The sequence below is a fragment of the Scylla paramamosain genome, chromosome 34, assembly GCF_035594125.1.
Source record: "Scylla paramamosain isolate STU-SP2022 chromosome 34, ASM3559412v1, whole genome shotgun sequence".
NCBI classification, from domain to species: domain Eukaryota; kingdom Metazoa; phylum Arthropoda; class Malacostraca; order Decapoda; family Portunidae; genus Scylla; species Scylla paramamosain.
Genome location: NC_087184.1, coordinates 11,903,607 through 11,917,719, shown reverse-complemented (window position 1 = coordinate 11,917,719; position 14,113 = coordinate 11,903,607). Strand labels below are relative to the sequence as shown.

General features: G+C 38.2%; 1 long non-coding RNA gene across 2 annotated transcripts in view; it reads right to left on the bottom strand.

The window, feature by feature from the left end:
* The window catches only part of LOC135090186 (uncharacterized), a 132,451-nt gene extending 123,478 nt beyond the window's left edge, over positions 1-8,973 (bottom strand). For both annotated transcript variants that reach the window (XR_010261812.1, XR_010261813.1), the window contains exon 1: positions 8,665-8,973. This is a non-coding gene — a long non-coding RNA (uncharacterized LOC135090186). The remainder of the gene's footprint in view (positions 1-8,664) is intronic.
* Between the last annotated feature and the right edge of the window lie 5,140 nt (positions 8,974-14,113).

Genomic DNA, 14,113 nt, shown 5'->3' with positions numbered 1-14,113 from the left:
ATCTATCTATCTATCTATCTATCTGCACTATCTATGTATCTATTTATTTGCTCTATCATTGCTTTCCTTATCTATTTATTTATCTATCTATCTATCTATCTACCTATCTATCTATCTATCTCTTTCTATCTATCTATCTTTCTATCTATCTATTCCAGCATTTATTTATATTTCGCTATCTGCCTATCTATATATCTAAACTACTCCTATATCTATATGTTCTGGTATTCATTTACTTTATTTTACTCTCTATCTGTCTATCTATCTATCTATTTATCTGTCAATCTATTTAATTTATTTTTTTCTATCAACTTATCTATTTATTTATCTTTCTATATATGTATACATGTATTTATCTGTTTATCTATCTATCCATCTATCTATTTCCTTCCTTTCCCTATCTATTCCTTTTCCCCTTCCATTCCCATCTATTTCCTTCTCTTCCCAGTTCCTTCCTTCCACTCCCCATTTTGCATCTCCCCCTCCTCCTCCTCCTCTTCACTCTCCCCCACCACGACCTCATTAACGCTTCCTGGAGGAGGAGGAGGAAGAGGAGGAAGAGACGGGGGAACGGGGGAACGTCACGGTTTCCTGGGCACTGCAGAGGAAGAGGAGGAGGAAGAGGAATACAAAGGAATACAAAGAAAAGCCAAACAGCAACAGACCTTTTGCTCTTTGCAAGGCTGTTTGATAACTACTTCCAACTGGCTATAGGGAGGAGAGACAGGATAGCATAGCAGAAGGCTCCTCCCCACCCACCACTCCCTCCAGTTTGCGCTGGCATGGAAATAGTTGGGAAAAGTGCCATGCAGTATGGAAAAACTGACATGGAATTTTCATAGGAAAGGATGAAAGGAAGTTCTATTCACCCTACGGTACGGTGAACTATGTACGTCTATCTGAAAATGAACACAATTTATAATGAAATTGGTGTCTGTAAAATAAAAGTTTATTAGTGAATTTAGTAATTATTCGGACAAAAAGAGTGTTTGTTGGGGATTTGCTTTTAAAATATTTCTCTATTTTATTTTTTAATGATTCTATAGAATTGCGGTTTACGATTTCCGCAGAAAGTTTATTCCATATATTTACTGTACGATTAAAGAAAAAATGTTTTGCCTCGAGGGATTTTAAACGTTTGGGTATAATCTTGAATCCATTATTTCTTGTTAGGTTAGAATGATCAATGGTAAAATATTTATTGGCATCAAGGTTACTATATCCTTTGAAGATTTTGAACACTTCAATTAGTTCTCTTCTTATCTTGCGCTTTGTTAAACTAAATAGGTTTAGTTCTTCCAGTCGTTCCTCATCCAGCTTATTGCGCAATCTTGGAATCATCTTTGTGACTCTGCGCTGTATCTTTTCTAGTTTTTCAATGTCTTTTATTGTAATATGGTGACCAGAACTGTACACAGTATTCTAGATGAGGGCGCACCAGTGAGTTATATAAGGCAAGTATATCCCTTTCTGATTTAAATTCGAAGGTTCTTCCAATGAACCCTACTAATTTATTTGTCGTCTTTACTGTTTCTGTGCAGTGTTGACTCGGCTTTAGGTCTTTTGTCACAACGACACCAAGATCTCTTTCTTTATCGGCGCTTGACAGTGGCATGTTATTCATTACATATCTCGCCTGAACATTGTTGCTTCCGATATGTAGAATTTTACGCTTTTCTATATTGAATTTCATCTGCCATTTTCTGCCCAGCTTGTTAGTTTATTGAGATCACACTGTAGTTCTGCCATTGTGACACTGACGTTACTCTACTTGTTATTTTGGTGGCGTCTGCAAATTTACTTATTTTGCAATTTATTCCTTCAGCAATATCATTAATGTATATTATAAAGAGTACTGGTCCTAATACAGAGCCTTGAGGAACGCCGCTATTTACCTTATGCCAATCTGACTCTTTTCCATTTATCACAACACGCTGTTTTCTGTCAGAGAGCCAGTCTCTCAGCCATTTCTGGGTGTTTCCGGCAATGCCGTGAGCTTTTACTTTACTGAGGAGTCTCTTATGGGGAACAGTGTCGAAAGCTTTCTGGAAATCAAGGTAGATAATATCAACAGCTTTTGTCTCGTCATACGAGTTAAATAATTCATAAAAGAAGTCTAGTAAGTTTGTTAAGCAGGAACGCTTGGTTCTGAAACCGTGTTGCGAGTCCTTTATGACTTTATTTTCTTCTAAATATTTAACAGTTTTATCTCTAATTATTGTTTCCATCAGCTTGCACACTACTGAAGTGAGACTGATCGGCCTGTAATTGGCTGAGAGAGATTTATTTCCTTTTTTAAAGACTGGCGTGGCATTTGCTGATTAAAAGTTTTCTCCCCGGCGGGGAATCGAACCCCGGTCTCCCGCGTGACAGGCGGGGATACTAACCACTATACTACCGAGGACAGGAGGAGGAGGAGGAGGAGGAGGAGGAGGAGGAGGAGGAGGAGGAGGAGGAGGAGGAGGAGGAGGAGGAGGAGGAGGAGGAGGAGGAGGAGGAGGAGGAGGAGGAGGAGGAGGAGGAGGAGGAGGAGGAGAAAAAGAAGAAAAATAAATAAAAAAGTAAATAAATAAAAAAAATAAATTAAAAATAACAACAATGCAAACTAATAATAATAATGCCTACCTGCCACATTAACCACAGCTAATTAATTACCTGCATATTTTCCGTATCCGAGCAAAAAAAAAAAAAAAAAAATCAAGGGAAAAAATAAGAAAACAAGAAAAAAATAATAATGAGAGCTTGTCACGACCACCACCACCACCACCACCACCGCCATGTCACGACTCACGGAAGGATAGCAGGATAAAAAGATGTCCTCGTCTATCCTATCCCAAGGACGCCGTTCATCCTATCCTGTTATATTGCCCGTTATTTTCGTTGTTGTCCTTGCTGTAGGTGGTGGTGGTGGTGGTGGTGGTGGTGGTGGTGGTGGTGGTGGTGGTATGGAAGGGAAGTAAGGAAGGGATGAGATAAAAGAGGACGAGGAAAGGAAATGGAGAGAGAGAGAGAGAGAGAGAGAGAGAGAGAGAGAGAGAGAGAGAGAGAGAGAGAGAGAGAGAGAGAGAGAGAGAGAGAGAGAGAGAGAGAGAGAGAGAGAGAGAGAGAGAGATAAAAAAGAACACATGAGGAAGGAAAGAAGATAAAGAAGGGAAAAAAAAGGAAGGAAACAAGAAAGTAGGAAAATTAAAGAAAAGAAAGGAAGAAGGAAAGGAAACAGAGGGAAAGAAGTTATGGAGATAAAAGGAAGAAATGGAGGAAATGCGAGGTAAGCAGGAGATTAGAGGAAAGTGAAGGGAGGAAGGAAGATAGAAAGAAAGAAAGAAAGAAAGAAAGAAAGAAAGAAAGAAAGAAAGAAAGGAAGGAAGGAAGGAAAGATAGGTAAGGGTTAGATAACAAAAAAATCACCTTAATCAAAACTTAGTGAAAAAAAATAAATAAATAATTGATCTGTCGCAGTCCCTCCACGCTACCTTCAGGGTGAGGCAGAGTCTACGCAGGAACTGCACTGATTATTTATACACCAAACACTTCAAAGTTCAAGTCAAGGTTGCCGAGCGTTAAGGCTGGGCTTCTCACAGCGGGGTGAGCCACAAACGCAGTTCAGAAAAACTAACATTATTTATTAACCAGTAAATAAACATTCCAGCAACACACGCAGGCAACAAAAGACAACAACTCCACCACATTTTTAAACTTCGAGTAACTTTTCAATAAATCTTGACGTTACTATTTACTTTAGTAAGGCTTTATCTGCCAACTCAGCTCATTCAGTAGCACATAACACAAACATGTAAATGTACACACAATATTATCACATACAAAAATGATGAAATTCAACATTAAAATATCAGCACTACATGCGAAGTGCCTCAAAAGATACTCAGCCACTCATGAAGATTCAGTATTTTATCAACACATAATGAAAATAGCACATAATATATGAAGACCACAGTATACTGGAAACAACATGCTAAGTCGAGACACACGAGGCACTTAAGGAAATCTTCTAAGTATTACTTACGACCAAAGCGAGACAGAGAACGACTGGGAGCTTCGTGGTGCTGCAGAATGAAAGCACCTTCCAAAAACTTGTAACACTCCACTCTGGGAGTCCAGGCAAGGTCTGAGAGAGTCGTTCGCTGCTTCGCCTTATATTCAATTTGACGACGACAGCATCGACCTAGTAACACTGCTACCTACTGCTACATAAGGGGTCATCCTTTAGTGTTTACAATCTAACTAGTTAGTTCACTCATGTCTTCCTTCAGTACGCAGGATCACCATGTCTCGGTGGGAGTGTATAGTTAATCACCCTTACAAGCGATCAATATAGTTTTTCATGTCCTTTTAGCTCGCACATTCCTGAGGCTAAGAGTGGGTCACTGTTTTGTGAGGCCATTGACTTGCGTAGGCTGGCCTGTCTCTATCTCACTAAAGTACATCAGTAAGTTTGTAGTAACGGTTAATTGATTTTTGATAATTGACAAGTGATTGACACGTCTCAGCGCTCGGGTGCCTCGGCATCACGCCACGCACTGTCCTGTTCATGGCCGGGGATGACGTGAGTGGGTGACAGGGCCTCACGTGGGGTCCTGTCACTATGGACGGTGTAGGTGCTGGTGTCGTCAGGGGCAGTGCTATAGGCCTGGGCTCCTTGGCTACGACAGATTTGAACTTCCATTACTATTTTCTTGTACCTACTTTTTTATTTTTATTATTTTATTTTATGATCACAATTTTTTTTTTTTCATCTCAGAAATTTTGGTCTTTTTCTTCCACATCCGGATCTTACATAATCAAGACAAATTTTCGAAATCAAAACAAAAAATACTTGACAATACTGAAATGCTGCTTAGTTCAATGAGAGACAATATGAGGAGAAAGTTACAATTACAAAAATAAATAAATAAATAACGTAATCTCTCTCTCTCTCTCTCTCTCTCTCTCTCTCTCTCTCTCTCTCTCTCTCTCTCTCTCTCTCTCTCTCTCTCTCTCTCTCTCTCTGCAATTTTAAAACGAAAAAAATATATATACTGATAAAAGTGAAAACAGTGTGTGTGTGTGTGTGTGTGTGTGTGTGTGTGTGTGTGTGTGTGTGTGTGTGTGTGTGTGTGTGTGTGTGTGTGTGTGTGTGTGTGTGTGTGTGTGTGTGTGTGTGTGTGCCATGACAGCAGGCGATCAGGTGTGTTTACCTGCACGCCTTACACATAACGCTGGTTACCTGTCTGCCGCCACACCTGTCCTCCTCCTTCTTCTTCTCCTCCTCCTCCTCCTCCTCCTCCTGCTCCTCCTCCTGCTCCTCCTCGTTGTCCTTCTCATTTTCCTTCTTCCTCGTGTCCTTTCATCTTTTCTTATGCTTACTTCACATCTTCCTCCTCCTCCTCCGCCTTCTCCTTCTCTTCCTCCCCCTCCTCCTCTTCGTTGTCCTCATTTTCCTTCTTCCTCCGTCTATTTCATCTCTTCTTATGCTTCCTCCTCCTCTTCCTCCTCCTCCTCCTCTTCCTCCTCCTCCTCCTCTTCCTCCTTAGTTACCCAACAGCCTTGCAAGGACACAAATATCTGTTGTTGTTTGGCCTTTCTTTGTATTCCTCCTCCATCTTTCTTTCATGTCTTCTCTATTTTCTCCTTCCTTTCCCTTTATAGCAATAATAATAACGCCAACAATACTATTTTTCCTCCTCCTCCTCCTCCTCCTCCTCCTCCTCCTCCTCCTCCTCCTCCTCCTCCTCCTCCTCCTCCTCCTCCTCTTGCTGCGTCTCATTCATTCGTTCATTCATTCATTTACATCTTTATTCTTCTATTTATTTTTTCCTTGCTTTTTCTGCCTGCTTTCTTCGTCTTAGCTATTATTATTATTATTATTATTATTATTATCTTTAGTTCACTTAGAAGGAAGGAATACAATAATAAACTGCAATATTCTTCTACTTTTTCTTCCTCTTCCTTCTCTTCCTCCTCCTCCTCCTCCTCCTCCTCCTCCTCTGACCTCACATGACTTGTCTTCACCTAAAACTTGCTGACTCAGGTTTAGAGGGTGACTCTCTCTCTCTCTCTCTCTCTCTCTCTCTCTCTCTCTCTCTCTCTCTCTCTCTCTCTCTCTCTCTCTCTCTCTCTCTCTCTCTCTCTCTCTCTCTCTCTCTCTGTAATTTTCAGCTGAAACTTTTTCTCGTGTAAAGTTTGGTTTTGTTGTTTGAGAGAGAGAGAGAGAGAGAGAGAGAGAGAGAGAGAGAGAGAGAGAGAGAGAGAGAGAGAGAGAGAGAGAGAGAGAGAGAGAGAAATTTTGTATTTTGTTTATTCTTCTTTTCGTAAAAAATTTTATTCTTGAACTGCGTGTCATGTGTTTGCCTCTCTCTCTCTTTCCTCTCTCTCTCTTCTCTCTCTCTCTCAAACAACAAAACCAAACATACAAGAGAAAAAAACAACAGAAAATTACTAAACGAGAGAGAGAGAGAGAGAGAGAGAGAGAGAGAGAGAGAGAGAGAGAGAGAGAGAGAGAGAGAGAGAGAGAGAGAGAGAGAGAGAGTCGTAAACTATCACCGCCAGAACTGTTAACGACTGACTGACACGAGAGCAAATAAACAACAACAACAACAACAACAACAACAACAACAACAACAACAAACACGTCATTCTCGTTTTCTTCGTATCTCCAACACGGAAGTCAACATTTGCTGCATTTTCGTTATTTATGTTTCATTTATCTGTTATTGCGTTATTATATCTTCATCTTTTATTTACCATTTTGTTTAATCTTTGCTTTTTCTCTTCTTTTTTTTTGAGGGGATGGGAAAAAATTATTAAAAGTCTATAGAGTCGATGACAATATAATATTTACATATTTATCTATTGTTTATTTAATTATTTAGTCAAAAGAAGAAAATGTTACTGGAAAATATATCAAAGGCTGGACTAGGTTAGGCTAAGAAAGGTAAGGTGAGGTTAGGTCAGGTGAGGTCAGGCCAGGTAAGTTGGGGTGGTGTGGGGTCGGGTGGGATGAAGTCGGTTGGGGTGGGGTTAGGTTAGGTTAGGTTAGGTTAGGTTAGGTTAGGTTAGGTTACATTAAGTTACGCTTGGTAAAGTAAGATGAAGTAAGGTGAGGTAAGCAAGGTGAGGTTAGATTAAGCTAGATTAGGTTAAATTAGGCTAAATTAGGTGAGGTATATGAAGCATGGTAAGGTAGGATACAGTTACGCTAGGTTTGGTTAGATTTGGTTAAGGTTAGGTTAGGTTAGGAAGTAAGGTGAGGTACAGTTATGTTAGGTTAGGTTAGGTTAGGTTAGGTTAGGTTAAGTAAGACAAGATGAACTAAGATGAGGTACAGTTAGGTTAGGTTAGGTTAGGTTAGGTTAGGTTAGGTTAAGTAAGACAAGATGAACTAAGATGAGGTACAGTTAGGTTAGGTTAGGTTAGGTTAAGTACGACAAGATGAACTGAGGCGAGGTACAGTTATGCTAGATTGGGCAAGGCAAGGTCAGGTCAGCTACCTCGCATTTAAGCAACCAGGAGTCGAACCCTGAACAGGACACTGGCGGCACGAGGCATTATCCAATCAGCCAGAGAAGTAGTGGAGACGACCCTGACAGCCCCAACACCACCCCTCCCCTCCCCTTCCCGCGTCACCCTCCACCCAGGGCTGTTAGGGTCTCAGGCATCACCTTGAAGCCTCGTCAAGCTAACTACTAACCATTCCATGACTCTCTCTCTCTCTCTCTCTCTCTCTCTCTCTCTCTCTCTCTCTCTAGAAATGTCAGCTAACAAGGGCGCTCTCGAAAAAAATAGATAAATAATAAATAAATAAAATAGGAAATAAATAATAGGACAATTTATTTTTCAAGATGTCCGCCCTACCCACCCCATTTTCCTCTTCTACTTCTTGTTCTTATATGTCACGGAAACTGGTCTAAAGCCTTTCCCTTCAACGAACTTCCTCATTACCTAAATCTGGTAAAACATATATAAAAATTGTTCTACCACCATCACCGAGACCACTAACGACGTAATTAACTAACGACGTAATTAACTGACGACGTAATTAACTAACAACCTAACCATGTAACTAGCGAATTTCTACACTAAGAGCAATATAATCAAATAATTTCCCTGTCACTGCTGCCACCATCACAGCTAAACAATCCAAATGCCTAACAAACTAACAGATAAATTTCTATACGACGTAAAGTTTGAAATATATAAACCATCTTTGCATCATCACAATCATCACTATTTGTTCCTCCCTCTCCCCCCTCCCTCCCCTTCCCGCTTTCCCCACAGAAGACTTATCCCCACCACACCATCGTACTTTCACCACATAACCACCACAGTAACCACCCACTAACACGAAGTACCTTATCACAATCACCACTATTTATCTCCCCACTCCTTCTCCCTCCCCTCTTGTCTTCCCCTCACCAAGACACATTCCCATCACACCATCACGTATAATAACCAAACAAACCACTTAACAAACCAAATAAATAAATAGATAAATAAATAAATAAATATACGTAACCACCACCACCACCACCACCACCACCGTAACCATTTCCCGCCAAAACTTTTGAATTTTCTCCATATGCAAATTTCAGCAACACACATTTAAACAGCAACACCTCCTAGCATAATTTTCAATAGAGGGAAGTACTTGCAAGACTCTGTACTCACCATCACGCCCCTGCATGCCCTTGAGAGAAAGATGACACTCCTGACGAAGATATATTACGATCTTGACTTCACACACTCCTCCCATTCACTGCGTCACTCCTTATTTTGTCTTTTTTTTCACACTTCCACGTCCTTACCAGCTCTCGCACTTCGCGTACTTATAGTTGCATGTCTTATCTACTTCCCGGTAGCGTGACCACACCACACCACACCGTTAATTGCCCGGAAATGTAAGTTATAAGGTGAACACTGATGTAGACAGACCCGCCATGACAGGAACTTTGCCGCCGAGAGAGAACGCTAGGCTATAGAGAAAATATTTAGGCTCTGTTATATTTTATTTCTCTCTCCCTAATTCTTTTTTATACTTAATTAATTTGATTATTTATGTCTTTTCTGTGTATTATTGTTTTTTTTATGGAAATTACGTTGTTTTGTCTTTTGCGAATATTTTTTTATAAGGAGTAGGAGCCTAATTTTTTTTTCTCTTTTATTCATTTCGATATATAAGTGCTTTGATTATTTAGATAATTCATGTGTTATTTAGTTTATTGTTCATGGAAGTCACGTTGTTGATTGTGTATCGACGTATTTGACTTAGGACAATTCTCATTAGTCTTCCCTGCAAACCTTCCCGCTCTGGCCCACTTTCCTCTCTTTGAATCACGAACGCGGTTAAGTTTGTGGTTCCTTTCCAAGTGGGAGTTGAGTCAGTCCGTCATCCAGTCAGTGAGCCAGCCAGTCAGTTAATCAGTCAGGCAGTTAGTCAGTTAATCAGTCAGTCAGAAATTCAGTCAGTTATGCAGTAGTGTGTGTGTGTGTGTGTGTGTGTGTGTGTGTGTGTGTAAGGAATTCTAAACATCAACTGGAGAGGGGGAAAAAAACGCAAAAAAAAAAAAAAAAAAAAAGAAAGAGAGAAAGAAAAAGAAGAAAAACAAGAAGATCCACATTGTTATTTGCTCCACCTTCCAAACAGAGACATGTGGATGAGTAAGGATGAGTGAGACGCCCATGAGCACGGTACTTTTATGGCTTGACATCAATTAATCATCAACAGGAGGTAACAAGCTCAGCAAGTGTCATCAGTTATATAAACAACTCATTAGAAGTTAATATAAACACTACATTATTATTTTTTCTTTTTTAATAATGAACACTAAATACAATTCATTAAAAAATACATATGTACATTATTATTATAAGAATACCCTACATACGCACACACACACACACACACACACACACACACACACACACACACACGAGAGAGAGAGAGAAAGAAAGAAAGAAAGAAAGAAAGAACAAGAGAAGCGAATCATGAATAGAAAATGGAATGATGAATGGAGTATAAAAGAAATAGAATACAATAAATAACCGAAAGAAAATATTAATAAAAAAAGGAATGAGGATGGAGACAAGAACGAAATATAAACTGTAAATAATAATAATAATAATAGTAATAATAATAATAATAATAATAATAATAATAATAATAATAATAATAATAATAATAATAATAATAATAATAATAACAATAATAATAATGATAATAATAATAATAATAATAGTGACTTGAAATGAATGAACAAAAAAAAAAAAGATAAATAAATAAACAATCAATGAGATGGAAAAGCAAAATGAATGAAAATATATACCATAATTATATACACATTTCATCATCATCACTATTACCATTAAGAATATAGCAGTATATATCATCACCATTATCATCATCATCACTATCATCACTATCAACAGTTACCAATCAACACTTACCTTGCCTTGTTTACCTGTAATTAACTCAAAACATTATCTAATTAGTAAACATTTAACAAACTCACCTGGAGATTCAGTAGTAGTAGTAGCAGTGGTAGTTACTGCAGAGTCGTGTACAGTAGCAGTAATAACAGTAGCAGTAGGAGTAGTAGTAGGAGTAGTAGTAATAGTAATCGTAGTAGTAGCATTAGTAGGAGTAATATTATGTCTTAAGTCTTCAGCAGTAGTAATAGTAGTAGTAGTAGTAGCAGTAGTAGCAGTAGTAGTAGTAGTAGTAGCAGTAGTAGCAGTAGTAGTAGTAACGTCATCAGTAGCAGTCCCAGTAATAGTAGCAGCAGCAGCAGTAGTAGTAGGAGTAATAGTAGTAGAAATAGTAGAAGAATCTGTTATCGTAATAGTAGTATCAACAGTAGTAGTAGCAGTAGAAGTAGTAGTAGCAGTAGTAGTAGTAGTAGTAGCGATAGGAGGCACAATAGTATAAGTAAAAACATCAGAAGTAGTAGTAGAAGTAGAATCAGTAGTAACAGTAGTAGTAGTAGTAGTAGCATCAGTAGCAGTAGTAGTAGGCGCAGTATCAGTAGTATCAGTAAAATTAATAGTAGTAGCAGTAGCAGGAGTATCAGTCACATTACCATCATCAGTAGTAATAGTAGTAGCAGTAGTAGTAGTAGTAGTATCATTAAAAACAGTATCATTAGCAGTAACATTGAAAGAGACATCGATAGCAGCAGTAGTAGTAGTAATATCAGCAGTAGTAGTAGTAAAAGTAGTAGTAGTAGCGTCACTAACAACAGTAGGGCAGTGGATGTCATAAAGTCTGTCGGAATAAAAGAAAAAAAACCACGAATTGTCCTCATAAAAAAAGGACTGGGAGAAGAAGACGCACTGTACTAGGACTTTGTGGCGACCGAAGAAGTAGCTGCGCCCGCCCACCTCCGCCATCACCTGGTGACCCTCAGGACAGGTGAGAAAGAAGCTCTCCCCGTGACACCCCTGGGGAAAGTGACGCAGGTGAGAAAGCGTATGGTCACAAAGATTAGGTAAGGGAAAAAGATTAGGTCAGGTAAGGAAGACTGATAAAGATTGATAGATAAAAATAGATCGATAGACAGATAGATGGAGGATTAGATAGCGACGTAGATTTGCATAGGTAAGAAAGATTAAGGCAGATAATAAATAATTGGCAGGTAATAAAGATATGATAGGTAAGGAAGATTGTGCAGGTAATGAGGATGAGGTCAGGTAAGGAAGCTTTTGGCGGATAATGAAGATTTGGGTAGGTAAGAAAGATTTGGCCACGTAGGAAGGACTGGGCCAGATAAGAAAGGTGAGAAAAATATTTACGCAGGTAAGAAGGATTCAGGTAAGATCAATAATGCATGGAAAATTGTGTCAGGTATGAAATAGTTTTGCTACTTAATTAAGAAAACGAAAAAAAATGAGTAAAAAAAAAACGAGCCAGGAGAGAGAGAGAGAGAGAGAGAGAAAAAAAAAAAAGGGAACCCCCCAAAAAAAAGATAAACAAAACCAGATCAGAAAATTACACAAACACCAATTTTCCAACCTTCAAAGCGTCCCTAGATCACAGAAAACGTGACAAAGGTGCAGTGGTGGTGTTGCTCATCTCACCTGCAAGTCAGACGAGGTGTAATCAGGATACCTCTCAGCCTCCTCCCTGGGTCCCTTGGTTTTGTTATAGGTGAGGTGGGCGTCAGTGTGGTAAATATTCAGGGAGGCAAGGCACTTTGGCCCCCCTTAAGACAGGTAGAGAGAGAGAGAGAGGTTGATTGACAGAGAAGTGAATAGCTAGACAGATAGATAGATACAGAAAGGCAGATGGATAGGGAAATAGATAAACAGGTAGATAGACAGATGAATAAATAACGAGATATATGAATAAATAGAGAGATAGATAGAAAAGTGGTCTGATACGAGTAGGTAGATAAACAGAGGAATAGATAAAGACATAAAAGAATAAGGAGAGAGATAGATAGATAGAGAAATAGATAGATAGATAGAGAAATAGAAAGATGGACAAGTAGACAGATAGATAGATAGGTAGATGGAAACGTAGACAGATTGATAAATAGGTAGACACGTAGATAGACAAAAAAATAAATAGCCAGATTGATAAGTAAGGAAACAGACAAAACAGATAGATAGAGGACGAGATAGTGAGGGAACCAGACAGATACACAGACAGAGAGATGAATAGAGAGATAGACAGACAGGTGAATAGACAGGCAGATAGATAGGCAGGTACAGTATATAGACAGAAATAGATACATAGGTTGATAAAGAGGGAAATAGATAGACAGAACACTAAATAGACAGAGAAATAAACAGAGAAACAGAAGAACATCCGGATAGACAGATAGATAAAAAAGAAAAAAATAGATCAACAGATAGACGGATCCATAAGGTAAAAGTATTTTGAAATTAATTGAAAAAGACGAACAAAATAAATAAAATAAATAAAAACATGAATACACATAATTATAATGAACTAAAAGCGTCAAATTATCTTGAAAAATAACACTCAGATTATCAATACGTATCAGACGGTAGGACTCAAATAGCCAATAATGAACAGTAACCTCTCTTAAGTATGAAAAGAAAGGTTAGCAAACACACAGGTTAAGATAATTGCAGCGTATTAGTTAAGACATGTGTTCTACGATAGTTAAGACCCAAAGGAATAGAAGAAGGGAAGAGAGATGAGAGAGGAGGAAAAGAGGAAGAGTTAAACGAGAAGGCACAGTAGTTGAGCCCAAATGGGAAAGGAAGAGAACGAAGAAATGAGAGGAGAAAGGAAGAAAGGAAGAGAGGGAAGAGTTAAGTCAATAGATGCAACAGTTAAGCCATATTAGTTAATCCATACTCACCCCCACACTCCAAGTTACTGGCTGTTAAGAAAAAAAAAAAAGACAGAATTATGAAACAGTAACAAACATCAGGAAAGGAATGATAATATTGACAAGATAAATGAGTTACAGCTTAAAATCACCGATAGACAGATAGATAGATAGATAGATAGACAGTGATGTAGACAAAATTACACGCCAGTAACAGATATCATTAAAAAAATACAAATAACCTCAAAATAAATGAGTTACCACTTTAAAATCACGCAGACACATAGCTAGAATAAGAGAAAACAAAACTATTAATGGTAAACTTGTCTAAAATTTCTGGACACAATTGCATTTAATCACACACACAAAAAAAAATTACATCAAGAAAAGATAGATAAATAGATAGATAGTTGGAAGAAAAATGAAGATTGACAAAAGAGGAAGATGGTTAATGACTCAAGAGATAAAGAAATTTGCTTGAAACTTGAAGATATATAAACATTGGATTATATAAAGAAGAACAAAAAAAGTATAATGAATGAGAAGAAAAAGAAAATAAGAGAAGAATTAAAAGCGAGATCATAAGAAAGAATAATAATAATAAGATAATTATGCACGAAAATCACGAAAGGAAAGATAAAGAAAACAAGGAAAGATAAAGTAGTAAGTTATTTTAAGAAATCACCGGAGGGAGCGCAAAAAAAAAAAAAAAAAAGACACGAGGGAGAATAAGAATAAAAACCAAAATAAGTAAGACACCGTTGTAAGTCTGAAATACAAGGGTGATGAAAGAAAACGGAAAATATTAAAGGCAGACT